Genomic DNA, 27,997 nt, shown 5'->3' with positions numbered 1-27,997 from the left:
GAAGAAGGTCAATTGCTGGGACTGTGTTTAATAAATTATTTCCATGTATTCTGGGAAAAAACATACAGGCCAACATAACATTCTCACTTGGCAAAGATCAAATTTCATGTAATTACATCATGTAACATCTCATATTTCAAAATGACAAACACGTCCATCAATAATCTGTCATTTGTTTCAAAGTGTAGTATTTCAATAATATGTGCCTATAAAACTTTCCTTCAAATTCACAAATGTTAGAAGGCTGGTATTTTTCAAACACAGAGTATTTGCTTTGAAGTAGCAAAAAGCAGAGAGTCACCAACTAGAGCCGAAGCTGCGGCTGAGAGGCGATTACGAGACCCGCGGGGGGACACGGAAAGGCTCCCAATGTCAAGGCCAACCCAGGCCTGCGGCTGAGGCCAGCACTCTTCTGCCCTGCGCTGGCCACCAGGGCAGCACAACCCCAAGCGGCATTCACCCCGCAACACGGCCTGACTGTTTCTAAACACATCAAGGCTTCTAAGTTCCCAGCATTTAAGCAGCGTGGAGATCTGCTAACTCTTCAGTTCCAAAGTGCCAATGCCTAGTGTGAGAAGAGCATGCTGGGTAATGTCAGCAGAGTCCAAACTTCAAATCTCCTACTCAGTTGTATTCACCACCCTCTCTGAGGCTTGGTTTTCCTACCTGTAAAATGAAGATATCAACTTAGATTTTGTGAAGGGGAAAAGTGTTAACATTAACTCTAAGAAACTGGAATTGTTTCTAGAATGAAATAAAAAAGGTGCCTAATAACTGGTAACTTCCTAAACATCCTCCCATCACCACCACCACCACTCCAGTAATACTCTCAATTACTCTCAGAAACTCCACTATTTTTCTGCCATATCAATACTTCCACAACAGTACAGAGGACAGCAGGTTGAGGAGCACGTCCACCACATGACCATGTTGCAAAGTGATACAAAGCAAACTGCCCACATCTGTAGTAAGGATCAGATCAAAACCACACTGAATCACTTGAGAGGTACATAGTACTGCTAAACTCTCTGTTGTAATTACACGATTTCAAGATACTTTATGGCTACTCCAGTAACAGAACACAGTGCTCATTTACTTTTTACAAAGAATTTTAAACCAGGCTGCTAAGTATGAACTTTCAGATACTCCCATTCTTACGAACTTAACTTCATAACTCATTTGGTGACAAAAACCGGACTGACCTGAACTCATCTGGCAACAAAATTTGACCAGATGTGTGACTATCTACTGTCCTTATTTATCCATAACTAAACATTTGCCAAGGAAAGTATAGAGTGCTGCCCTAAGACTTTATTGGGGCTTTATATAACAGAGAATACGGTGTAATCACACATTTCTAAAATTAAAAAAAAAAATTATTTCTGTAACACATTTGACACCAAAAACACAGTATTATAAACCCATCCTAGTGAATATTTACTCAGTACTAAGTGTCAGGTTTAAGCCATGCAATAAAACTACGAATAGGTATTATTATCATTGTTACCGTTTTACATGTGAATGCCCAGCTTACATCTGCTAAAACCGGAGCTTAATCCAAGGTTATCTTTACCAAGATCACCGTGCTGGGTGTGCTTCGTCTCTCGGTAGTGTCTGATTCTTTGCAACCATATATGTAGCCCGCCAGCCTCCTCTGTCCATGGGATTCTCCAGGCAAGAATACTGGAGTGGGTTGCCATGCCCTCCTCCAGGGGATCTTCTCAACTCAGGGATCGAAGCCAGGTATCCCACGCTGCAGGCGGATTCTTCACTGTCTGAGCCACCAGAAAGCCCAAGAATGCTGGAGTGGGTAGCCTATCCCTTCTCCAGGGGACCTTCCCAACCCAGGTATCGAATCCGGATCTCCTGCATTGCAGGCCGATTCTTTGCCAGCTGAGCTACCTGGGAAGCCAAACCAATAAGTAGGTGCCAGAACTCAAGTCTAGGTTGGTCTAACTTGAAGGCCTAAGCTCTTAAACAGTTTAGCTAATACTTCACAGGAAAATTAAAGTCACAATGAAAGTTTTTAAAACAAATAACAATTACCAAAAATTTTTAATGTAGCACATTGAAATTCCTGAGTATGATGTACACTTTCCTTTCTGGGTAGTCATATCTAAGCATCAACACATTTCACAGCTCGAAGGACAAAAAGAGATGAGTTTATTGTCGCTTTGCTTCCCAAAGAACTGGTCAGTCAGTGGAAACAAACAAAAACAATAGGCTTCTTAAACAAATGCCAACTGATTCTTTCCACTCAAATTTAGAAAGAATCATGGGTTTAGCATGTTTTTTAACCACAAAATGTACTAAGACGATAAAAATAACGTTGATACATAGCTTAAGTTTTTCCGGGAACAGCCCCAATGGAACCTGTTGTTCCAACGAGAGAGAGGATCACAGGCCTGAAGAGGGTCACAGCCACAGAGACACAGGTCGTCAGGACGACTCCTCCGAGCACAAGTCAGGGAAAATAAGCTTCAAGGCTTTGTTTTTTCTTTTGGATTGATCGATTTAAAATTTAAACTCTCTCTCACGACTTTCTTCTCAAATCAATATCCTTATTCTAAGCAATGGCTTTTCTCCACAAAAAATAGACCACGGCCCCCATTCAAACTACTTTCTACCCAAAAGACCAAATTCCAAATTAAACACACTTCATTCAAAATCTCCATTTCTGAGTAGCTTAGTTTATCTTAACTAAGTGAAAAGCAGTAAGTTTACTGGATAAATAATCACAGTATCTAACTTAACTGTTTCAACTAAGGCAGTTTTTAAAAAAGAAATACCTTCATTCATAAAAACGTATTTTGTAGAAATATAAGGAAATTTTTTGAACAAGGAATCGTGATGGGTGCCTTTTTCAGAGTTACTTCTCTTGCCTACTTCTCACTGTGATCACTACGTATTAGGTTTCTATAGGTTGCTTGGACCAAATCCTTGACAATTTTCTTGCTCATATTCAGTCCTTCAGTTGTGTCTGACTGTTTGCAACCCTACAGACTGTAGCCCACCAGGCTCCTCTCTCCGTGGGATTCTCCAGGCAAGAATACTGGAGTGGGTTTCCATTTCCTCCCCCAGGGGATCTTCCCAGACTAGGGATTAAACCCTCATCTGCTGCACTGCAGGTAGATTCTTCACCCACTGCACTACCTGGGAAGCCGGACAATTGTCTTAAGTGTCTTTAAATATCTGAAAGGTTCAGACGTTAAGTTCTCTTTGTATTTACATTATACGTATGTATTTCTTGGGCTCCAAAATCACTGTGGACAGTGACTGCAGCCATGAAATTAAAAGACGTTTGCCCCTTGGAAGCAAACCTATGACTAACCTAGATAGCATATTAAAAAGCAGAGACATTACTTTGCCGACAAAGGTCCGTCTAGTCAAAGCTATGGTTTTTTCAGTAGTCATGTATGGATATGAGCACTGGACAATAAAAAAGGTTGAGCACCTAAGAATTGATGCCTTCAAACTGTGGTGCAGGAGAAGATTCTTGAGAGTCCCTTGGACAGCAAGGAGATCAAGCCAGTCAATCCTAAAGGAAATCAACACTGAACATTCACTGGAAGGACTGATGCTGAAGTTGAAGCTCCAATACTTTGGCCACCTGATGCAAAGAGCTGACTCAATGGAAAAGACCGATATTTTCTGGCAAAGACTAAAGGCGGGAGAAGGGGATGACAGAGGATGAGATGGTTGGATGGCATCACCGACTCGGTGGACATCAGTTTGGGCAGACTCAGGGAGATGGTGAAGGACAGGGAAGCCTGGTGTGCTGCAGTCCATGGGGTCGCAAAGAGTCGGACACAACTGAGCAACAATTTATTGAACCCTATAGGTTAAAAAATGGTCTCAAAGAACACCAGAACCCCAAATTATCCATTCAGTTTATACCAACAGCTTTCAAACTAATGTGTACAAAATCATCTGAGGTATTTACTAAAAATGAAGACTCCTGAGCTCCACTAGGACCATACCACAGATGTTGAAGAGTACAGAACCTACATTTAACCAATATGTTGGTAGACCAGACGACCATGATACAGGGACTGCACTGCAACAACTTATGACCCATTCTGTATTTCGTCCAATGATGGTGTTAACAGTTTCTTGTTCCCAGACTGTACAGCCAAACCATCACCAGCTGATACACTGCAGCCATGCTGAGTCAGTATCTTTCTCAGATTCACTCTTAACCTTTCAGCAACTTATTTTTTAAACTAAGAGGTGAGTTTTGACATGCAGCTCTGCCTATGCCAAACTAAACTACATCTGTCCTTGAGAAATGACTGGCTCACAGAAAATTTTCAACTCGTTAATAATAATGAATTGAGGGCAGTAAAAATGATTCAAGGGCTGCTAATGTCCAATGGACCACATTTTCTTTCTGCTTTACAAATAATATTTCAATGAATCCTTACAAAAACCCAGAAAATATATATATATATTTTCCTTTTAAAGAAGAAGAAACTGAGGTAACACTGCTATTAACCATCACTGACAGAACTCAGGTGTGCCTGACTCTAAAGCTACAGCTCTTGACCCACGTGCAGGAATGCCTTTAATTCTTAAACTGAATTTAAGAGCAGAAAGATCTAATTTATTTACTTCTAAGATACAGTAAGTATGCCCTAATTTATAAAGAGCAAGCTCATTTGACTAATCTCCTCCCCACACTAACTAAACACAAAGCGTGGTGCACTTTGGCAAGCTGGGGCTAAGGTACGACAGGAGTATCCGACTTCAAGTCAGGACGCAAGTCAGTTTGCTTCTACCCATCCCATGTGGTTCTAATCACGGGTATACTAAACAGCTATCAAAGAACTTGTTTTCCTTAGTTAAATATAAAGCTATCACACCTGCAATTCTGTTAATGCTAGCACATTTTTAAACCACTCATGTAATTTAGGACAAGGAGGAGGGCCATAAAGAAACACCTTAAGGTAATTCGATCTACACCTTTCTCTGTGCCCTAGCCACTCCTATTTATATAAATAATGTTTCTCAGTATGTACACTCAATTACCAAGTTCTGCCCACAACAGCCAACATCCTACTATACTCAGAAATTTGCAAAGAGATTTGCACCAGGAGGCAGGGGCCCATTTTTAAATCTACTCAAAATGAACAAATGCTCCAAATCTACACCTAAATTCTTCAAATGAAATATATCGATTCATTATTCTACGCAGAAGCTATAAGGTAATAACAACAAAACATACATTTATTTTCTTCATTCCATAGTTAGCCATAATATTACTTAGCATATAACTGGAACTAAAAAAAAAACAAACATACTACTGAGATAGTGACAGTGAGATACAGATAAGATGAGAACACTCTGGTAGCAATCAATGCACCTACCTACTTGTTCCTGGGAAGGAGAAGCACTGCCTTATTATTCCTTACACATTGCTAAGGCAGGACTTCCATTCCAGTCTCCATAAGGAAAGAATAGTCTCTCCATTATAACACTCTCTCCAAGAAAAGGTGGCTATCCTAAACTTTCCCCAACACTGCAAACAGAGAATACTACTTTCGAGGCATCAGTTTGCTCAAGGCTAGTCAAGGCCAGGAGTTCTGCTACCCCAGGTCTGGCATCTAATCACAAGGGCTAATCAATCTCTGCCTGTTTAATGCACAGGATACTGACTGAGATTTGTTTGATCCAAACGGTTAAACTGGGTAAATCACTGCTTCAGAGGGGCCTGAGCTCTGGATCTAGAACTTTCTTACCCTGAAGTACAGCAAGTTGATCCTGCCCATTATGGTGGCACACTGGGTCAAACCCCAGAGACCACAAACTTTCTCTTTTCTATCCCAGGAGGACTGGCTATTCCCATTTGTGTAACAAGCCAAACACACTATCATTTGCACTTGAGGCTCAGCTTTCCATCTGACAGGCCCAGACTCCAAGAACTAAAAGTACCAGGCAGCTCAAGTCTCAGCTTCCAAAACAGTTTTCCAGAAGGCCGGTTCCTGGGATTCACATACTTGTATAGTCCCTTTCCCTTGAATCTGGGCTGGACCTGTGACCTGCTTTAACCAACAGAATGTGGCAGAAATAAGACTAGGCTGGTTCCAAGCCTATGCCTTAAGAAGGTCTGGCGGCTTCTGCTTTAGCACCCCTGAGAGCCCTTAGCCACTATGTGAGGCCAGCAATCCCGGAAAGGCCACATGGATAAAAGCAGCCCTGAGACAAGACTGTGTGGTAAAAGAGAAAGAGGAAGAGAGAGAGAGAAGACCAGCACCTAACTGAATGCTAGCCATTAGAGCTACCACCAGGAAAACAAGCACAACTGCTCAAGTGGCCCAGCCCAGGAGAGCAAGCCTGCGAACCAAAAACAAAAAAGAAAGAACAGCAACAAAAAAGAAAAACCCAAAAAGCACCCTCCCAAAAAAACCTACTTGTTTAGCCACTTAGTTTCATGTTTGTTACACAGTAACAAGTAACCAAAACAACCCTCCTCTGTTCCCCTTGTCTTTCTGCCTAATTTGGTCAAAACCCAGAAAAAATGACAAAGGTAAATTATCACAATCGGAAGCATTCACACACTCCCAGAAGTAGTCCGCGCCCTTCCCGCGGTCAGGGCCTCCCCGCGGCTCCCTGTCCCCAGGGCGCAGGCTCCTGCGCCGACCCCGCAGCCCTACCCGCCCAGCCCTGGGCCTCCCCTCGGCTCTTTCTTAGGCCTTAGGAATTACCTGACAAACGGCTTTACAAAATATACACCCCCAAAAAAGTCATTTAAACATATGAATTTGAAACGTATCCTAAGAGCTTTTAAGGTAAATTTCTTTTTAAATGATAAAGCTTCTTACATACTGGCAAAAACTGTGAAGTATCACGATGCACACTTTTGAAAATCAGATCCTGATTTATATGCTCCCAAAATACAGATTTTCACAGACAAAATCATTAAAAAGTTTATAAAAGAACAAACTTCTGTAAAAACAGGTGAATTAAAACCAACAGATTTTCAAAGGAAATTAATATCTACATTTTACCAATGTACTTTTTCAGACAAGAAATCATCTTTTGCTTTTTCCTTGATAGAAGGGTAACTACTTGTGATAAATACTCAAAATTTTCAAATTTACCTGCCAACAGCAACTACAATGAAGGTACCATTTTAACACAAAGGAGGAAACAGACAAGCTCAGATCTACACAGTAATAAAGTTTTTTGTTTTTTTTTTTAGTAAAAAAGTTTACCACAGGTTCCAAACAGGTAAATTCAAACTCCTCACATAATACCTTCGGTTAAATGTCCATTTTAGATGAACTGCTGCTGCTGCTGCTAAGTCACTTCAGTCGTGTGCGACTCTGTGCGACCCCATAGACGGCAGCCCACCAGGCTCCCCTGTCCCTGGGATTCTCCAGGCAAGAGTACTGGAGTGGGGTGCCATCGCGTTCTCCGATTTTAGATGAACAGTTGATGGGAAAAGAATACTGACTCAGGAACAAAAAGATGGGTTTTAGCTTTAGTTCTAATTTTAGCCACCTGCTAGCTTGCTAGCCATATACACTGGAAACTTCACGTTTTTTCACTTGAGTTTCACTGTCTTCATCTAAAAGGCAATTATTACTGACACACCTACTGCTCAGTTGTCATGAGAATCAAATGATGATGTATATAACCCATGATGAAAAAGTATAAAATACTGTAATATATAAAATATGATATTCTTCTTAGCACCAGCAAGGAGTAAACAAAACCACCTCTGTATGTGCTTTTCATTAGACATTTTTCCTCCACTATGTATTACTAGCTGCGTGCGTGCATGCGAAGTCGCCGCAGTCGTGTCAGACTCCTTGCAACCCCACAGACTGTGGCCCGCCAGACTCCTCTGTCTGTGGGGTTCTCCAGGCAAGAATACTGCAGTGGGTTGCCACACCCTTCTCCATGTATTACTAGCTAGTTACTTCAATAACCACCACTAAGGCTAATTTATTGGCTTTCAGTGCTTGTTATTATTACATTATATTTTTATAGAAAGAGTAAACAAGATCCCAGCCTTTCTAATAATTATGGAATCAAAGTTTCCAGAACTATAAAGGATACTGTGTAATAACTTACTCTGGTTCCCCACCAGGAAGACAATCCTATAGAGGCAGAAAAGTCAACCATTTACTAATCAAATTACGCTTTAACCATAACAGGCAGAGTTAGTTACTTAATCTAATGAAAAAAATCACTGACTAGGTCTCCGCACTTCAGTATTCTGTCAAGTTTTAATTTTTACTTAATAAAGTGTTCCTAAATAAAGAACTATTCTCAAGTAGGAACACCTGAATATAGAAGATAAAAGTTCTTAAAAGTTTCTGATTTCACTTACTTCCCCTCCAGCCCCACCTCTCCAACCCAAACTGAGATAGAAAGGAAATAAATGAGAGCAGAACCGTTTTGGTATTCCTACCTGATCTCCATCTACCCAACTCATCCATCAGTCTCACTAGCTCCCCTGTACATGGAAAACAGGAAGGGTACAAACAGTCTAATAAAAATCTAAAACCCAAGAATCACAAAATGTGAAGAACCGGAAGGAACCTCCCAGGATCATCTAATCCCTATTGATGAGGTCACGAAAAGATAGTGATTGCATTCAATTGATGGTAAATCAGTTGTACACATCTCCAGACAAGAAAGCCATCACTGTCCATCAACTTCTGATTCTACTTTACCCACCTGCTAACTGAAACGCTTGGGACAAATCACTTACTTCTTGGATTCGTCTGTTCTGTAACTGACAGTGAGTGAGTGAGTGAGTGAAGTCGCTCAGTCGTGTCCGACTCTTTGCGACCCTACGGACTGTAGCCTACCACGCTCCTCTGTCCATGGAATTTTCCAGGCAAGAGTACTGGAGTGGGTTGCCATTTCCTTCTCCAGAAGATCTTCCCGACCCAGGGATTGAACCTGGGTCCTCCCGCATTGTAGGCAGATGCTTTACCGTCTGAGCCACCAGGGAAGTCCTGAATAGTAAATAAATTAGTCAAAATTCTCGGTAAGCTAAAACCCACAAGTCTAAGTAGATATTGTCACTAGATGTACGTACGTCTCTACAGCAGAGGTTCTTACTGGTAAATGGAAACATTTGAAGGTTCTATTGTTTTAAAAGGTCCCCAGTAACTCTGAGCACTGCTCCCAACCCACGGGCCCATTGGGTCCAGGAATGAGATTTAGATGGTCCAGACTCCTCAAAAATTATCCACAAAGCACAGATATATATGGAAATTTTCCAGGCCAGCAGATTTCTTTAGTTTCAACAAGAGTTACTAATCCCTGAAAGGTTGAGAACTACCACTGTAAAGTAGGCTGAAAATAAAGCTTCTGTGGATGTTGCTCAAAATGTACCACTATTCTCTCAACCAGCCTGGACCAGAACCTCAGTTACTTTACTTTCTTCTTTTTCTCTCTCATTATCAAATTCTGCCTATTCTACTTCCTTCCTCCATCCCTACTACTGCCAGCAGAGTTGAGACCCTCACACCTTTGACCACAGCAATGACGTCTGTTGCACCTCCAAGTTCTACTTCAATTCACACTACAAGCTGCTGCCAGGTTAATCCTCTGAAAACAAAGCTTTAATCGTTTCCTTCACAACTCAAAAATCATCTGTAAAACCAGTTGCCTACTAAATCCAAGGTCACATGCCCAGCTTTAAAAGCAGTCCATAAGCTGGTTGAAATTTTTACTTGAAGCTTTACCACCCATTATGCATGCATGCGTATTAAGTTGCTTCAGTCGTGTCTTTCTGCAACCCTACAGATTGTAGCCCGCCAGGCTCCTGCGTCCATGGGATTCTCCAGGCAAGAATACTGGAGTGGGTTGCCATGCCCTCCTCCAGGGGATCCTCCTGACCCAGGGATCAAACCCACATCTCTTACATTTCCTGCAATGACAGGTGGGTTCTTTACCACTAGTGCCACTTGGGAGGCCCCTTATACTGGTACTAATAAGTTATATTTCATCCAAACATACTTGCCTCTTCCCCAAATGTATGAACTCTGAGCTCTTAATCCCTTCTCTCTGCCTGGATTACCTTTCCCAGTCTATCAAAAGTCTAGTCATTCTTCAAATCAAAGATTTCAAAACCCAGAAGCTCTATGAAATAACCCCCCTAATTCTACCTTGCTAAATAAGATGTGAGCTCTAACCCCTCTGAATCTGAATTCAGTATGATTCAGATTCTTTTAATATTATGTAAAAGACAAATTAGGCATTTGTGTACAGAACTTCCTACCTGCCTAACTAGTCTGTGAAGGCAGAAACTGTTAACACCCTCACCTTTATATTTGCCCAAATACATTGCAGTCATGCAGTAGATGCTTAATAATTGTGTAAGGAAGTAGAAATTTCAGCCTTCACAGGATAAGCAGATTATTACCTCTTGAAAGCAGAGACCTTACATGCAACATTCCAGCTTCCAAAAACATAACCTTTTGTTACTGCCTTTCAAAGCGCCTATGTCATATGTAGGTCATATAAATAGTTTTGCATTATAAGGGAAGACCCATTTGAAAATGTTAATAAGCTACTTGAGAAAGAACGGTTTTCCCACACACTTTACACTTCTCAATTCGAAGAGCTCCCAACACTAAGTTTTCAATTTAAAAAATATTAACTATTTATGAAAAGTGATAAATTCAGCCACAGATAATTATCTAGTTTATGACTAAAAACAAGCACATAAATAAAAGAATGCCTTTCTTCTTTAAAAGGTCCATTTCGCTTGCATAATACATACAGACTTAATGAGACAGGTAAAGTGGATTTATACATAAGCATGAACCCTTGCAGAAATGTAGATACAACTGTACACCAGGTATTTCACGCAAAAACAAAAATCCAAAGAGAAGGAAGATAACTTTGGACTGTATCCTTTTACACTACTATTACCAACAACGTTTTAAAGCAGAAACTCGCATCTTTTTCACACTAGCTGCACACAGAGATAAAGATCAATCAAACAGGAAAAGAAAGCCACATGAAAGCCCTTGGAAAAAATTTTTATCCTGAAGAGCAAAAATGCAAACGTAACAAATACTTTTCTTCTTTGGTGATGAAGGTTTCATATAATCACGGTGAAGCAAAGGAAGCTCAACTCCGAAACCTATGGAGCAAAAGACAAGGCTTGTTGTGCACAAGACGGATGGTTTAAACGCTGCAAAAAGCAATGGGCAAACGACAAAATTTTTTTAAATGTCTAAAGAGACGAAAAGGAGGAAGGTCCGAGTCACAATAAGATAAGGACGAGTAAAAACTGCAAGGTCACTGGGACCCAGCAGGTCACAAAGGTGGAGGTGGGGGTTGTGTCGGCGGTGGGGGGAAGCCGCAGAGTCGGGGAAGAACCAGTAGCGATAACATGTCAGGAAAGAGAAAAAAAAAAAGGCGTTCTGAGGCGGGGACCCTGGCTTCGGGACGGCGGGACCGAGGTGGAAGCCGGGGCAGCGAGCCCCCGGACGAGGGCTGTGAGGGGACACGAGAAGGCAGGGAGCGGGCGGAGGAAGCCCGAGGACCGCGGCTGCCGAGTCACGGAAGCTCCGGGCGTCAGTCTCGTCAGCTCGGGCCCGGACCCGCGACCCCACCTCAGAGCGCACGGCCGGCCGCCGGGCTGCGGCCGGGCCCCGACGGCCCTCGGTGGGGGGTCCCGCCCCGGGGCGGGCCGCGCGGGCCCCGGGCGCCGCCTGTGGGGGTCCCCGCCTGCGCCCCCGCGCCCCCGCGCGCCGCGGCGTCCTCACCCGGCCCGAAGCCGTCGGCTCCCGGCGGCCCCGGCGGCGGCGCCTCCTCCACAGGCGGGCGCCCTCAGCCTTCGGCGCCCAAGACCGCCATCTCTCAGCAGGCGCGGCGGCGGCGGCAGCAGCAGCTACCCAGGCGGCGGCCCCGGCAGCCCAGGCCGCCCGCAGCCACTAGGAACCCGCTCGCCGCGCACGCCGACACCCGCCCCTCCCCCCACCCCGCCCCGGCCTCGCACCGCCCCCGGCCGGCCCCACGCCTCCCCGCCCGGGAGCGCGCCGCGTGCCCGCGCCGCCGGCGCCGCTCCCCGAGCGCGCGCGCGCCCCCCCACCCCCCGCGTCGGCCCGGGCCCCGCGCTTCCAAGTCCGGACCCGGAATCCGGCTCCCCGCGAGCATGCGCAGCGAGGGAACGCCCCCCCCCCCACCGCGGCCGCCTGTGCAGAACTCCGCCCCTCCGGGTCTTCGCGGCAGGCGGGAACGGGGAAGGCCAGCCAATGGGAGGTAGGGGGCGGGGCCTGAGCCTGTGCAAGGGGCGGGGCCGCCGCCGAGATTTGGAAAGAGGCTTCTGGAAGCCGGAGCTGGGTGCTGCGGGCTGGACTTTCCGGTTCGCGGCCGTACCGGTGCATGACTTCCAGTAAGGCTCTCGGGCCCCTGGAGTTCTTCCCTTTATCTCTTTACGCAAAAGGAGGCTGTTAATAAATACTCCTTGACCTCGCTGAGTGTTTGACCCAGAACCATTGCAAGAGTAAATAATTGCATTTAGCACATGGTCATACCAGAAGACTTCTAGTCCACTTTTGCTGCTAACCTAAGCATTCACTCCCCTAACCCCACAAGTTCCAACACTTTGGCCACCTGATGCGAAGAACTGACTCATTGGAAAAGACCCTGAAGCTGGGACAGATTGAAGCCAGGAGAAGCGGACGACAGAGGATGAGATGGTTGGATGGCATCACCGACTAGATGGACATGAGTTTGAGCAAGCTCCAGGACGTGGTGATGGACAGGGAGGCCTGGCGTGCTGCAGTCCATGGGGTCGCAGAGTCCGACATGACTGAACGACTGAACTGAAATGAACCCCACAAGAGTACACTGATAAATACTAAGCAAGACCTTGTGTCTGTGCTATTAATCCAAACAGCAGTTCCATAAGAAGGGTCTATTATCCTCGTTAATGAGTCAACTAGTCTGGAGAAGAGCTCTTGGCTATGTGCCTTGCTTTTAGAACCCAGGCTACCCTGCAGATAAAAATCAGTAATGCCCACGGTACTCACCAGGTGAACTGACCCTCTGCTTCAGAGAGATAATAAAGGTCATCCAGCGTGGATTTCTACAATTTGTGCCCGGTTGCCTCAGTCAAGCTCCATAAATTACCTACGTCCATACCCAAGCTTACTCGTTTTCTTCTGTCTCAGGCTGGGTGTCTCTGCTCCCCTTCAAGCGAACCTCTCCACTGCCTGCTCCTGCCTGTGAAGCCCTTCCTTGGTGTATCTTTAACGTTATCCCTTCTGGTACTACTCTCCAGGAAAATTAGGTAAGACTTTGTGTCTGAAAGTTTCCCTTGACTTTAAAACTTCTTTCTGGTTCTTTATTTTCGTCCATCATAGCGAAGCCTTTGAAAGAATTGTGTGTCAAGAACATTGCATTCCATGAATATTTGTAGGAAAAAACCTTTTGACTGAATAAATGCACATTCTCTTCCTCTCCACTCCATCAGTTCCTACCCTCTGACTTCCTACTTGGATCTGATGCATGCTGTATCCACAATGATTATTCTAACACATACTTTGGAGCCCGTGACTCCACTGCTTAAAATCTCTCATTGGCTCATCAGCGCTTTTGAGACAAAAATTAACACGATTTCAAGGCTTCTTTCATGCTCATGGGCTTTTCCCTCCTGTTAGGACAAAGTCTTCAAAGTTCCTGACTGTGCTCACTCATCGCTACTTTGAAGAGTACTGTTTCCTCTAACCTTTCCCTCACCTTTTTGCTTGTCCAGCTCCTTTAAAAATAAATTCAAGAACATGCTCCCAAGTGCACTCTGAGACGTAAACCCACACATCCCCCGCCGAGGTCTGTGCTCCATCTGCCGGACCCAGAGGCCTCCTCCCTTCTTGCTCTCCTTACGGCTCTCCAGAGTCCTCCGGTTTCACCTCTGTTGAGCTCCATTCAGAAGTTCCTAGTACTTACCTAGTCCCCTAAGTTGATAGCCAACATTGGACCAGCCTTTCATTATTAAATGTTTCTTTGTTGTTCAGATGAACACTATTATAAGTACCTTTTCACAAATCACTGCCCATGTCCTTACTTACTGCCATAATTTATATGCTTAAAAGTAATTGAAGATGTGAACAATTTTAGCTCTCTTGAAACATATTGTTAAGTTACCTTTCAGGAAGGACGTCAGCGTAGGTGTCACATTGCCTGGAATCAAAAACAGAGCTCTGCCACCCAGCTTCACATTCCAATTTTCATGGATTCTAGGTGCTTTTACTTGGGCCTCTTCCTCCATAAAGTAATATTTAAAATTATATTTATAACTGCACTGAAACAAAGACAGCATACTGGTAATATACATTAAAACATTTCTGCAGCCTAAGCATTCATTTTGTCTTTCTGATTTTAAAAGAAAGTAAAACATTATAGTGGAAGTCGCTTAGTCATGTCTGACTCTTTGCAACTCCGTGGAGTCCATGGAGTTCCCAGAATACTAGTGTGGATGGCCTTTCCCTTCTCCAGGGGATCTTGCCAACCCAAGGATCGAACCCAGGTCTCCCACATTGCAGGCAGATTCTTTGCCAGGTGAGCCACCAGGGAAGCCCAAGAATACTGGAGTGGGTAGGCTATCCCTTCTCCAGCAGATTTTTCCCAACCCAGGAATCAAACTGGGGTCTTCTGCATTGCAGGTGGATTCTTAACCAACTGAGCTATGAGGGAAGCCCTATGGCCCTCTGGAAGTATGGTTAGCCTGAGGCTCTATACCTGTCTTGTCAATTGAATAAGTCAACACTCCTGCCTCCTATGAGCTATGAGGTTTGGCCAAAATCTTTAGTCTGTGCCTCAACCAGAAAGTTGGTTTAATACCACCACATGATGTTGTAGTAAAAAGAAAATGAGTTGCTACAAATAAAATACCTAGAACTATGTGGCACGTAATAGATTACTGATATTATAATTTTCATTCTCAGTTTTCCCACAGCACTGTATGAGAGTATGTGACTGTCCTTATTCACTGTGCCAGAGTCATCATGGTATAAGTCTTGTCTGGGTATATTCTCATCACAGGGCAAAAATGGTTTCTTATTGTTGGTTCATTGTCCATTTTTTGGCTAGAGTATTCACAAAAATCAATTTATATAATGTGATATTGTAATGTACAATTACAATATAGATATTGTGATGTACAACTTATATAATGTAGATATTGATGATATAAATGTAGATACATTCATATAGTGTAGATACTGGCTTAAAACTCAACATTTAAAAAACCAAGATCATGGCATCCAGTCCCATCATTTCATGGCAAATAGGTGGGGAAACATTGGAAACAGTGAGACTTTCTATAGTTGTACTGAGTTTTGTCTACTTGTTCTATCAATTACTGAGATGAATAAAGAAATCTTTATAAATCTATTCAATATATGTACTTTTCATTCTGTGAGTTCTGGATTGATGTATTGTGTAGGTCTTTTATTAGGTGTTTACACATTAGTATAGTTATATATACTTTACCAGTACACAGTTTTCCTCTTAATCTGTTAGTGTTATTTGTTATTTGTTCTGAAATTTAGTTTTTCTGATATATTTTTTAAACTTTTTTATTTTGAATTGGAGTATAGCCCATTAACAGTGTTGGGATAGTTTCAGGTGAACAATGAGGGGACTCAGCCTTGCATATGCATATATCCATTCTCCCTCAAACTCCCCTCCAGTTTAGGCTTGCCCTTAGCATTGAGCAGAGTTCCATGGCTGTACACTAGGTCCTTGTCGGTTATCCATTTAAAAATATAGCAGTATATGATATTTGTCTTTCTCTTTCTGACTCACTTCACTCTGTATAATAGGCTTTAGGTTCATCTACCTCATTAGAACTGACTCAAATGCGTTGCACTTTATAGCTGAGCCATATTCCATTGTGTATATGTACCACAGCTTCCTTGTCGATGGACATCTAGGTGGTTCCCATGTCCTGGCTGTTGTAAATAGTGCTGCAGTGAACATTGGGGTACATGTGTCTGTTTCAACTATGGTTTCCTCAGGCTGCATACTCAGGAGTGGGATTGCTGGGTCATATGGTAGTTTTATTCCTGGTTTTTTAAGGAATCTCCATACTGTTCTCCATAATGGTTGTGTCAGGTTGCACTCCCACTGACAGTGTAAGAGTATTCCCTTTTCTCCCGACCCTCTCCAGCCTTTATTGTTTGTCGGTTTTTTCATGATGGCCATTCTGACTGATGTGAGATGATACCTCCTTGTAGTTTTGATTTGCATTTCTTTAATAATGAACGATGTTGTGCATCTTTTCATGTCTTTATTAGCTTCTTTGGAGAAATGTCTGTTTAGGTCTTCTGCCCATTTTTGATTGAGTTCTGTGTTTTGATGCTGTTAAACATCATGAGCTATTTGTAAATTTTGGAGCCTAATCCCTTGTCAGTCACATCATTTGCAAATATTTTCTCCCAGTCTGTGCATTGTCTGTTCATTTTGTTTATTGTTTCCTTTGCTGTGTATGAGTTTAAGTAGGTCCCACTAGTTTATTTTTGTTTTTATTTACGTTATTTGGGGAGACGAACTAAAAAAGGTATTGCTGTGATTTATGTCAGAGAGAGAGTGTTCTGTGCATGTTTTTCTTTAGGAGTTTTATAGTTTTTGGTCTCAAGGTTAGATCTTTAATCTATTTTGAGCTTATTTTTTGTATTTTGTTAAAGAATAATCTAGTTTCATTTCAAGGATGTCCACTCTCACCACTTTTATTCAGCATAGTTTTGGAAGTCCTAGCTATGGCAATAGAGAAGAAAAAGTAGTAAAGGGAATTGAATATGGAAAAGAAATTAAACTGTCACTGTTTGCAGATGACATGATTCTATGCATAGAAAACCCGAAAGATGCTGTAAGGAGACTGCTAGAGCTCATCTGTCGATCTAGTAACACTCATCAATGAATTTGTAAGTTACCAAATCAATACATAGAAATCTGTTGCATTTCTGTACACTAACAACAAAAGATCAGAAAGAGAAATTCAAGAAACAATTCAATTTACCATCACATCAAGAAGAATAAAATACTTAGGAATAAACCTGCCTAAGGAGACAAACCACCTGTACTCTAAAAACTGTAAGATGCTGATGAAGTAAATCAAAGAAGACAGAAACAGATGGAAAGATATCCATGCTTGTGGATTGGAAGAATCAATATTGTCAATATGATATACTATAGATTCAGTGCAATCCATAGATTCAGTGCAATCCCTATCAAATTGCCAATGGCATTTTTCACAGAAAAGTCAAAGTGAAGTTGTCCGATTCTTTGCGATCCCATGTACTGTAGCCTACCAGGCTCTTCTGTCCATGGGATTTTCCAGGCAAGAGTGCTGGAGTGGGTTACCATTGCCTTTTCCAGAACCAGAACAAAAAATCTTAAAATTGTTATGGAAACACAAAAGACTGAATAGCGAAAGCAATCTTGAGAAAGAGAAACAGAATTGGAGGAACCAGGCTCCCACTGGAGTAGGTTGCTGTGCCCTTCTCCGGGGGATCTTCCTGACCCAGGGATCGAACCCTCATCTCTTAGGTCTCCTGCATTGGTAGGTGGGTTCTTTACCACTAGCGCCACCTGGGAATAACATATTTTAAATAATTACTACTAAATTTTTTTTTCCCTGTAGGCTACTGAGGCTCTGTTTTCATTGTTGATGTTTCAGTTTGCTTCTAGAGGTTTTTTTTTTCCTGTCTGCACTTCACTTTGGATGGTTCAACTGTTTTTAATATATCTCAAATTTCACGGATTTTTCTTCTTTTATAGTATCTAATATATTTTTAAGGGCATTTAGCAAAATTCCTAGTTCAATTGCTGTAGTTTTCAATCCTAGAAAATTACACCTGGTGTTTTAAAAAAATCTTCTCTTTCCTCTTCTTTATATTCATATTTTCCTTTAAATACTTGAATATGTTTAAAATAGCTCTTTTATCATTCTTATTTGCTAATGCCATCATTTATGCCACTTCCCAGTTTGTTTCTATTGCCAGATTATAAATCTGATATGAGAAACAAGTTCATACTTCTTTGCATGTCTAGCAAATGTTAATTGCATGCTGGGCATTTTAAGTGTGAGCCTGCTGAGTTCTAGGTTTTGTTTCCTTATGTATTTTTTTTTTAAAAAGAGTGCTAAACTGTGCAAGTTTGTTCTGTTAGCTAAGTTGCTTAATAATTGACTAGATTCCCTTTTTTTCAATACATATTTTATTTAGGATGCAGCACTAACAGCATGATGATAAATTGTCACCAATTTATGCCAAGAAACACACTATCTTTAAAATGTGTTGTTTTCACAATTTAAGTATAGCCTTATCATTATTTGATACTAGAGTCAAAGACAACCTTTAGAGTTTTCCGCTTTGGGGCACTTAGTGACATCCAAATGATTGTCTAGTCATGCAGAAGAAAGCAATGCAAATGCAGTTTCTTTTCTTTTTGCCCCGTTTCCTTGCAGTAAGATCCATCTTCTCTCATCTGAGAAATCATTAATAGGGAGACCTTCAACCACCTTGGAGGTCTTCTTCTTGATTATAACAGGTAGTGAGTAGAGCAGATCACCCAGAATAGTGTAAAAGCTGCCTTAAGAGGTAGCATGTAATGGACACAAATTCTCCCTTTGGTGTTCCAAACTGGATGTGTCTGAAGTGGTCACAGATGGCTTTTGCAGCCAACACTTCACTAGATAGGTTTCAAGCCTTGATGACAGCAGTGCCATGCTGCTGCATGGCCGCGATGAATCCTCCCTTGAACCAGCTTCATCTTTCAGAGCTTCCTAAATATCATCTTCCTTTCCATACACTTTCACTTTGCCATGATGGACATCTGGATACCAAGGTGAGGAATGGTTTCCCCAGATGATGATGTTCTTCACACCATTGCAGGTCACACCAGAGGCTTCCCTGGTGGTCTGGGGGTTAGGACCTGGCACTCCCACTGCAGGGGGCATGGGTTTGCTCCCTGGTTGGAGAACTAATATCCCAAATGCCCCATGGCACAGCCACAAAAATAAAGGAATCACACCAAGTTTCACACTGAACTTAACAGAGCATTTCAGCTCAGTTAAGATCCAAAAGAGTCAAGCAATGAAAGTTCTCCCTGGGGATGGGCTTGGCACAATCAGGCCATTGGTATTGGCTGGGCTTCCTACCACGAGAACTATAACTGACTTCTTGGCATGTTTCTCAAGGCTGCACCCTGGCATTTGAAGATTTTCATATTTGCTTTGAATAAATCTTTCCTCTCCATGCCATCCCTTTTTTGGTGTGGAGCCCACAGGCATGGCCACAACCAGGTCTTTGAGGCAATCTCTCTTTTTTTTTATCTGCAGCAATGACCTCTTTCAGGAGGGTTGGGCACAGTCTTGCAGTTCCATTAGGACACCATCCAAGACACCCATCATGAGAGTAATATCCAATGGCAGAAAAATTACAGGCTGGTCTTTACCAAAGACAGATCCATTTCTAACACTGTACAGTAGTGACTATGCAATTTGACCAGCTGCTCCAGTCATAACGACTCAGATTTGTTTCAAAATTTGTAGTCAAGGGCCTTCTGCTTTCAAGAGTTTTGTGACAGAAACCCTTAGAAACACTGTTGGTAGGACTGGGGGCTATGTGGACAGTTTCAACACCTGCCTTGACTAGATTCTCTTAAGCCTTGCTTTTAAGCTTTTTTTTGGTGGACTGATTTAGAATAGACTATACTCTGGGTATTCAAATGACTCCTGGAATCTTGCTGGCCAGAACTCAAACATTTCCAAGTTCTGTGTGAGCTTTGAGAGTCATCCACGTTACAGCCTCCTGATCCATTTTTGTCTAGTTTTGAAAAGTTTCACCACATGCACGTGTCACTGAGTGTTCAGCAGCAGTCTCATGGTGACCCCGTGCTGGATTCTGCATCTCCTCCCTCATGTTGCTTCCTTCTCTCAAAGTTGTTTGCTCTACAAAGTTGTCACATCAACTCGGGATTAATTTCACCTTCGTATCCATTGAGTCTTCCTCTACTATAGCTCTAGCAGCAATCGAATTCCAAAGCTTAAGTTATTCTGTCTAAAATAATGCTCTGGGGCCCCAGAAGTTCTATCTATGTTAGTTTTGGTCCTCCAGATCCAGTAGGATGATCTCAGAAGGTGAAGTGATTTTGGTACTCAAAGCCCCTCTGCCATGAAAACTCTGATATACTCACTTTTGGTGAAATATTATTTGCACACTCTTTAATCTTTTCATAATCTAGAAAGTGGATGTTAGATCTGTCTCACACAGGCATACATTTCCACGTATACATGTACACACATACAAGCATGTATACACACATACGCACACACACATACTCATCAAGGACAAAGTTTATTATCAGTAGCTATTTTATTATCACAATAAAAATAGCCATATAGTAATAATGGCTAAGATTTTTTGAGAGTTTAGTATGAACCAGAAACTATGACAGTTTATGTGCATTATTTTGTTTTCCTCTTTTTAAATATGAAGGTTAGAGAATTGGGGTAATTTATACAAGATCATGCATTAAGGAACAGATGAAGCCAAGTTTGAGTACAACCACCCTGACTGTAGAGGAGGAATTGGTAAATGATGGCTTGCAGACTGCCACTTGTTTTATAAATAAAGTCTTATTCCCAGGAGAGCCAAGGACACTCATTTTTGTATGGTCTGTGGGTTCTTTTGAGCCATAGTAGCAGAGTTGAGTAGTTGTAGTGTAGCCTGAATGACAGCCTAAAATATTTATTATCTGTCCCTTTATAGAATGAGTTTGCTGACCCTTGCTTTAACTTGTGAATTAATTACTCTATAATTTTCAAGGCCCATCTCCATTGTTACCTTGAGGTGGTTCTTCCATGTCATTTTGCTCACCATCTAAATTCTCTTCATTCATCTCCCCTACTTTCAAAGTATTCTTTTCAGCATACCAAAAATAGCCTATCATTAAGAGCTTTAATGGAGAAGGAAATGGCAACCCATTCCAGTATTCTTGCCTGGAGAATCCCACGGACAGAGGGGCCTGGAGGGCTATAGTCCACGGGGTCATAAAGAGTGGGACACGACTTAGCAACGAAACCACCACCACCACCAAGAGCCTCACCACTCACTTTCCGAACGTCTGTTTCTACCTCCCGAATGGAAAGGTTTTGAGAGCAGGTGTTTTGTCTACTTTGTTCATGGCTTTATTCCCACTGCCTAAGACAGAGCCTGCCACAGAGTAGGTGCATAATTTTTAATGGATGATCCCTTGACCAAATACCTGGTTAAACTCAGATAGGGCTTCCCAGGTGGTGCTAGTGGTAAAGAACCCACTTGCCAATGCAGGAGACCTAAGAACCACGGATTCGATCCCTGGGTTGGGAAGATCCCCTGGAGGAGGGCATGGCAACCCACTCCAGCATTCTGGCCTGGAGAATTTCATGAATGAAGAGCCTGACAGGCTACAGTCCATGGAGTCAGACACAACCGAAGTGACTTAGCACTCAGATAAGACTCCATCCTTCCCTAGCTGAATCAGTATGGAACGGTGGCTTCTTTTTTTTATTTTTTCTTATATATGCATCCTTTCCCATGGATTCATAATGCCACTCTTTCTTTTTGTGAAATCATGAACTGAATTACCACGTGTACAAGTTAACTCAGTTGTCAGTTGAGGCTGGTTCACCTTTTGATATTTAAAGAAAACCAACTCTAACAACTCAGTCAGCATCCTATAGGAAGTCCAGCTTCCTTCCCTCCTTCCTCCAGCTTCTCTGAATTCTCCAGAGACAGTGTTCAATGGTGTCTTCAGTCTGTGTGAGTCAGTTTCAGATTAACTTTTACTTTCCCACATCTCTCGTCCCACATGGCTGATGTCCTCTCTGCCCCATGCTAGGCATGAATCTCAAGACTCTTTTTTTTTTTGGATTCCTTCTCAATATCCCAACCCTTAAAAAAATCTCACCCACAAAAGTGGTTCTTCGTGTGTAACATTCTTCATTGACAGAGGGAGACAAAGGGGATTTGTGTGCAACAGTGCCAACAACTTAAAGTCTTTAGAAACTCCTTGCCTTCAAAACGCCTTTAGTGATTCTTCCTCTCTTTACTCTCTCTTCGTACAAGGTTTTTTATTTAGGGGGCACTGTGATGTGTCACTTCGTTACATTATCTTCTTCCATCCTTGTTGCTGTTTAGTTGCTCAGTCGCGTTCCAACTCTCTTGCGACCCGGTGGACTGTAGCCTTCCAGGCTCCTCTGTCCATGGGATTTCCCAGGCAAGGATACTGGAGTGGGTGGCCTTTCCCTCCTCAATCCTAAGCCCCCACTGTATATACAGTACTCAGGGACCACAGCTCCACTCAGGTCTTCCTGGGTACCTGTAACTCCACTTTAATCTCACTATCACTTCTGTGTTTTCATTAAAGAATATAATATTCTTGGAATTTGTTCACATCTATCTGTATTTCCCCAGCAAAATGTTACAGTTTTCTTTATATAGACCCACCAGATTAAGAACTCTACTAGAAAACTATGTCAGATAATGTCAACTCTATATGAGTACATCAACTGCTTTTTTCAATATCAGTTCAATTTAGTTCAGTTCAATCACTCAGTCGTGTCCGACTCTTTGCGACCCCATGGACTGCAGCACACCAGACCTCCCTGTCCATCACCAGCTCCCGGAGTTTACTCAAACTCATGTCCATCGAGTCAGTGATGCCATCCAACCATCTCATCCTCTGTCGTCCCCTTCTCCTCCTGCCTTCAATCTTTCCCAGCATCAGGGTCTTTTCAAATGAGTCAGCTCTTCTTTTCAATATATCTTTCAATTTTTCCCCTTTGACCATGAATAGGATGTATTATTATATTATTGTGATTTATAATAAGAAATTTGTATTTGGTCTTCAGTTTTTTCTGGCACACAGCTCCTAATACCCTTGGAATTTTCTAAGTAACAAGACAGAGAAGTTTCTTGATATTCATAAGAACCCCCTTTCAGCTACTCCTGCATGTATGTTAATGATGTGACTTACAGGGAGAGTAGCGTGCTTGGAGAGAGCGTGGAAACTCGGCACTTTTCCCCCAATTATTGCCCTATGCATCCTTTCTTACTGTTCCTGAGTTACATCCTTTTATAGCAAACCAACAATCTAATAAGAAAGCATTCCTCTGAATTGTGTGAGCCATTCTAGCAAATTCCTTAAACTCATGAAGGGGGTCATGGGAACTTCCTATCTACAGCCCACAGCATGGGTTACAAACTAAACCTGGGCCTGGCATCTGAAGTGGTCAGTGGGACAGTTTTGAAGGTCTGAGCCCTTAACCTATGGGATCTGATGATATATCTCTAGGTAGGTAGTGTCAGAACTGAGTTACGTTGTAAGACGCCTGTCAGTGTCTCCTGAGTTGAGAAGGCACACATTGGGATTGTATAAATAGGTTTTCTCACAGTGAATTGTCCTTGCATTCTTGTATCAGCCTTTTCTTGTTTGTAGTGGCTTTTATATTGAACGGTCTATTAAGAGCAGCTTGACAACCAAGCTACCTCCCTCTGAGAAGCCTCAGTGTGCTTGTAATACCTATACCCCCACCTGGGGGATTCTTTTTTTTTTTTTGCCCAATAATACAAACACTTGACAACAGCCAGCAGAGCAGTGATGGGTTCTTAACACAAAGACATTCATATTTAAATTAGACTGTAGCTTAATAAGACATGGTCTGGATTATGGGTTTGCCAGCAGTCTCCTGGAAGATGATTGTACCAGACACTGAGAGAGGTGGATACTAGAATGGCGTGGAAACAGAGACTTCACAGAAAGAAGCTGTGATCAGAAGCCATGAAGTAAAAGTGGAAACAGTTAGATGAAAGTGGCTGTGAAATAAGTTTCTAGCTCCCAGAAGGAATGCAACAGTCACTGTGGGAGCAAAGGTAAGCTTAGCCGTGAGTGTGGAAGACAGCTGAAGGAAGAGCCGCAGGTACTTGGGTCTGAGCAGCTGTAGATGACCAGGACCCCCGCCGCATGGCTGCAGTTGCAGACAGTGAGCCCCTGTGCATCCCGAGTGGCGTTCCAGCTTCTCAGAAAACCTGACCGCGGGACTCTTGACAGGCTGCTTTTGCCTGTTACCTACGTGTGGCTTTTTGCTATCTGAAAAAACACAACCAATGCAATTATTTTCTTCAAATATCGCAAGGTTCAATTTTCCAGATTTGTATGTTTGTTTTGGTCTTGGGTTGGTTGGTTTAGTTTGCGTCCCAAATATTTGCCTGTACTTTTTCATGTGTCTGTGGGTATGCATGTGCATACTTGTACATGCACAGTTTGTAGATTAATTTTTTTTTTTCTGTTTCATTCTATTTCTTTCTCTGTTGGATTCTCTGTATTACCTGTCTTATCAGTTTTACTGTGCTGGATTTGACAAAATTACGTTCAGTTTACCATTGCTGTTTTTGCATAGCTTTCTTTTACCCTTATATATGAGAAGTGTACCTCAGGTGGAGAATACATATATCTTTAAAAAATCTGTAGATTTGTGAAGCTGTGCCAAATTCCAAATAAAAATTGAAAACTTTTAAACACTACAGTATATTTCTTAGAGAACTCTACTTTCTGAAGTATCCAGAATTCATTATGTGGAAATGTTTAACCATTTCTCTTGAATGGGTTTTTAAAGTTGAGTGTCATGGTAGGTTCAGGAATCCAGGTGTCCATCAGTTAGTTGTGTTAATGACCCCACCTAATGGCCTCCATAGTCCATTGTGTTTGTCCTATAGCCTAAAAGTTTCCTCCCACTTTGACTCTAGACTTGGGCATGTGACTTGCTTTGGGCAATAGGATGTTAGCCTCCCTGATACAAGCAGAGACTTGAAAAGCACAAATGCTCTTTTATTTTCCTCTTGCCTGATCGGGCCTGCTCACCATTCCCCTCTGCCGTGCTTTGCCAACATGCCTAGGCTAGTCTGAAGGAAGGACGTGAGCGACGTGTGGAAGAGAGCCAGGCTGTTCAGACCTCCCAGCTCGGGCCATCCCAGACCAGCCAGCTACCAGCCGGCCCCCTTACCTGTGAGGAAACCCACCCGAGATCAGAAGAACCTCCCAGCTAAACTCATTCAAAACTCTCAACTTACAGTGAACAGAATAAATGCTTGTTTGGGGTGGTTTATTATGAAGCACTATCGTGGCAAAGGATAACACAGAGATACCAAAATAGCAATTAATCAATGAGGGGAACTTCCTGTGTATTTGAGGTGCTGAATCAGATAATATTCACAGATGGTAGATGCTTTCATGTGTTCATATCTCTTTTTGTTTCCTTCTGTCTCTGAAAAAGCTCATTTACTGCCCCAGGAGGAGTTCTGGTACCAGAGAATGTTTCCCTCTAGCACTTGAGTAGCGTTTTAGACTCAAGGCTTGTCTGACTTAGGCTATCTTTTGGTATTTAAAGTGTTAAGAAGGTGTGGGCTCTATGTGATCAGGATGGTAGACGTAATGCCCTTCTTTGGCTCAGATTCTCATGTGGACCAAAGGTGTGGATGAGAAGAAAGAGAGTGTAACCAAGTTTGTGAATGTTTTCAGTTGTGACCTTTCCTGACATCTAATAGATTGTATTGATAGATGCTTTTTAAAGATATTTGGAGATATAGGCTGTCACATGAAGTCTTCACTCTTACATTAGGCAGATGTAGGTTTCTAAATAGAAAACACAGAGGTTTCCGTTCAAGTTAACAAACATTTATTGATCACCTGTTATATAGTAGTAGGCACTAAGGATACAAAATCAAGGGCTTCCCCAGTGGCTCAGTGGTGAAGAATCCGCCTGCCACTGCAGGAGACATGGGATCGGTACCTGGTCCAGGGCGCTCCCACATGCTGCAGAGCAGCTGAGCCCGTGTGTCCCAACTGTTGAGCCTGTGCTCTAGAGCCCGGGAGGCACGGCTGCTGAGCCCACAGGCTGCAACTACTGAAGCCCACACGCCCTGGAGCCCTGCTCTCCAACAAGAGGAGCCACTGCAATGAGAAGCCCACACACTGCAACTAGAGAAAAGCTTCTGCAGCAACAAAGACCCAGCACAGCCCCAAATAGAGATAAATTATTAAAAAAAAAAAAAAAGAATACAGAATCAGTGAAAATTAGCCTCTGTCCTAGAGGAACTTAGAGTTCAGAAAAGAGACAGACAGACAAATCACCATTTCATTATGGCAACCACAGTGATGGGACATTCACACACAGCATATGACCATCCAAGAGGTGTCAGATGTTGGATGGGGAGCTGTGTTGAGAAATGTAAAGGGTGAGTAGATTTAGACAAGTAAAAGATGAGCCTTGGTGGAAGTGAGTTCCAGCAAGGTACAAGGGTATGAGGGCTTCCCAGGTGGCGCTGGAGATCAAGAACCTGCCTCCCAATGCAGGAGACAAAGAGATGTGGTTAGATCCTTGGGTCGAGAAGATCCCCTGGAGGAGGGCCTGGCAACCCACTCCAGTATTCTTGCCTGGAGAATCCCACGGACAGAGGAGCCTGGCGGGCTACGGTCCATAGGGTCACAAAGAATCAGACACGACTGAAGCGACTTGAGCATGCATGCATGCACAAGGGTATGAACCTGGAGTGTGCAACAGCATGGATTGTACTGGAAGCCACAGAACATCATGTGGGACCAGGAGTTATATTTGCCAAAATATAATTAAAGACCTGTTAGGTATTTGCTTATGTTGTCAATCGTGCAGTTATTTTTAGTTATATGACTTTTGTTTTATATTACATGTTAGGAAAATAATCTTTGAGCCTTTCCGTACCTTTGGGTTTTCTTTAAATTCCATGTGGACAGAGACCAAGTTTATCTTATTCTCTCCTGCATCTCAGCACCCAGCACAGTGTCCGGCTCTTTGTATGAATTCAGTAATACGTGTTGAGTGTCATGGACTGAGCGTGGGTTGGTAAAGAATTTCCAGACACAGATTATTTCAGGAAGGAGTGAATTTGCTAAGAACAGAGGTAATGTGGACACTGAGAGCGCAGCGGACTGGCACCTCCTGACAGGCCAGGGAGAGGTGATGCTTTTCATGGGTTAGGAGCCAACCTTTATAGCCTCAAGATAAAGAGAATTCTTCCTGGGAGGGGGCGTTAGGAGATTGGTTAGGGTGGGTATTTTTACCCAGACTTGTATGGGATGAGATAGCTGGCAAGTTTAGATCAGGGAGATTCATGGTGATGATTGCTGTGGGGCTCAGTTCTGAAGACGACCTTGGTGCAGGGCCCTGAATCTCTGGCCTTAGTACAAGGCTTCGCACCTGTGACCTTGGTATGGAACTCCATATTGAGCAAATCACTGAATTCTCAAATGTGTCAGCCTCTACCAAAATACAACAGAAAGTTACCTTTAAATTATTCTTTAAAAAATTATTTATTCAGAAAGAATTATTTTCTTGAATAATTTATTTTTCTCAAGCTACCTTCAATAAAGACAGCTTAATCTTCAGTTTTATCATTCTCTCTACATTTATTCTTTCAGTTTTTGAGATGTGACTTACATACGTAAAGCACTGTATAAGATTAAGGTGTACAACCTAATCCCTAGTTTTGGATGTTTAAATATACGCAACTCTTGCTGTTGTTTTCACCGCATACATCCATTTATCTTATTAGTCAACGTATTCTTACCGAATACTTCATTCTATGCCAGCGTTGCGATACATACTAGGAGCAGAGCAGTGTTCGTTCAGACCTGCTCTGGGGCCCAGTGGAGCATACAGTCCAGAGAGATAAACAGGCCAATATTGAACAGAGAATTTACAAGCACAATGAATTCACAAACAAAAGTGAACAGCTTCCTGTGAGTGTGTAACAGCTTCTTTAAGTCTCTATTCAATATGGATTACTATATGATGATTATACAATGTATTTACTTTATCAGGTTTTTATTTTGTGTCCTCTGCTTTCTGTTTCAGAGAAGGCAATGGCAACCCACTCCAGTACTCTTGCCTGGAAAATCCCATGGACAGAGAAGCCTTGTAGGCTGCAGTCCATGGGGT

At 42.6% G+C, this 27,997-nt stretch overlaps 1 protein-coding gene, 1 long non-coding RNA gene and 1 pseudogene across 13 annotated transcripts in view; 1 reads left to right on the top strand and 2 right to left on the bottom strand.

The window, feature by feature from the left end:
- Nucleotides 1-11,928, bottom strand: part of WWP1 (WW domain containing E3 ubiquitin protein ligase 1) — a 137,768-nt gene extending 125,840 nt beyond the window's left edge. For all 12 annotated transcript variants that reach the window (XR_014055759.1, XR_014055760.1, XM_081496804.1 and 9 more), the window contains exon 1: nt 11,742-11,928. The gene's annotated coding sequence lies outside the window, so the exon portion shown is untranslated. The remainder of the gene's footprint in view (nt 1-11,741) is intronic.
- Nucleotides 11,929-12,266: 338 nt separating this feature from the next.
- The window catches only part of LOC145508977 (uncharacterized), a 75,576-nt gene continuing 59,845 nt past the window's right edge, over nt 12,267-27,997 (top strand). The window contains exon 1 of the long non-coding RNA XR_014055758.1: nt 12,267-13,270. This is a non-coding gene — a long non-coding RNA (uncharacterized LOC145508977). The remainder of the gene's footprint in view (nt 13,271-27,997) is intronic.
- On the bottom strand, nt 18,326-19,501 carry LOC145508593 (malate dehydrogenase, cytoplasmic-like; annotated as a pseudogene).

The sequence above is a fragment of the Giraffa tippelskirchi genome, chromosome 6 (genome assembly GCF_054371585.1).
Source record: "Giraffa tippelskirchi isolate mGirTip1 chromosome 6, T2T-mGirTip1v1.2.pri, whole genome shotgun sequence".
Taxonomy (NCBI): Eukaryota; Metazoa; Chordata; class Mammalia; order Artiodactyla; family Giraffidae; genus Giraffa; species Giraffa tippelskirchi.
The sequence above is the reverse complement of the archived record's forward strand: the minus strand, read 5'-3'. Positions and strand labels throughout refer to the sequence as shown.